This window comes from Eptatretus burgeri, chromosome 1, assembly GCF_056783735.1.
Source record: "Eptatretus burgeri isolate ZD-2024b chromosome 1, Ebu_testis_v1, whole genome shotgun sequence".
NCBI classification, from domain to species: Eukaryota; Metazoa; Chordata; class Myxini; order Myxiniformes; family Myxinidae; genus Eptatretus; species Eptatretus burgeri.
In genome coordinates this window covers 100,567,284-100,568,266 of record NC_140961.1, presented here as the reverse complement: position 1 = coordinate 100,568,266, position 983 = coordinate 100,567,284, and the positions used below count along the sequence as shown (strand labels likewise).

General features: G+C 34.5%; 1 long non-coding RNA gene across 1 annotated transcript in view; it reads right to left on the bottom strand.

Annotated features, from left to right (window-relative positions):
- Nucleotides 1-696: 696 nt before the first annotated feature.
- Nucleotides 697-983, bottom strand: part of LOC147035057 (uncharacterized) — a 1,807-nt gene continuing 1,520 nt past the window's right edge. The window contains exon 3 of the long non-coding RNA XR_015061071.1: nt 697-983. This exon is cut by the window's right edge and continues 768 nt beyond it. This is a non-coding gene — a long non-coding RNA (uncharacterized LOC147035057).

Sequence of the window (983 nt, the reverse complement as noted above, 5' to 3'; positions counted from 1 at the left end):
ATGATTTGGAAGGGGAAGAGATTTTAGGTTCATTTTATTCACAGGAATTACAAAAGACAAAACTAAGCAGATAATACACCTTTGTGGACACTAGAGGGACAAGTCCGATGTGTATTACAGTATATAATGTGTGTCAAGGGGGACGTTCTTAGATCTGTGAACCCCAAACACAGAATCCTCAACTGAATAGTCAAGGCTTAACTTTTGTTTGTGTGTGTGTGTGTGTGTGTGTGTGTGTGTGTGTGTGTGTGTGTAATGGGAGCAATAGGTTGGCGCTTCACTCCCTCCTACTATACACCGTTGTGGACACTCGAGGGCCAAGTCCGAGGTGTATAACAGTATATAATGTGTGTCAAGGGGGACGTTCTTAGATCTGTGAACCCCAAACACAGAATCCTCAACTGAATAGTCAAGGCTTAACTTTTGTTTGTTGATGTGTATGTGTGTGTGTGTCCCAACCCTCACATTCAAAATCTCAACCCCAACCCTCACATTCAAAATCTCAACCCCAACTCAATCCTCACCCAACACAGTCTTTTTCAAAATGAGATTTCCACATATATATATATATATATATATATATATATATATATATATATATATATATATATATATATATATATATATATATATTTATATATATATATATATTTATATATATATTTATATATATATATTTTACGTTTTTTTCTCTTCTTCCAATTCTGTCTTTTAAGGCTTTCAGGTTTGATGACGTAGAAAGGGGGAGTAAGCCTGCACTTTCTTCCCAGAACTTTCTTGATCTTGCTCCCATCAAGCACCATCCGACAAAGAACTACATCGATAGGTTTAGATCCCAAAGAGTGATAGCAACTCCAAAAGTCTCCAAAATATAAATAAATAAAATAATAATAATAATAAATAAATAAATAAATAAATAAAAGCCCCCAAAAAAGTTTCAAGTGTCCAACATAAACCCAACTTTCCAAGTCTTCAAGGTATAA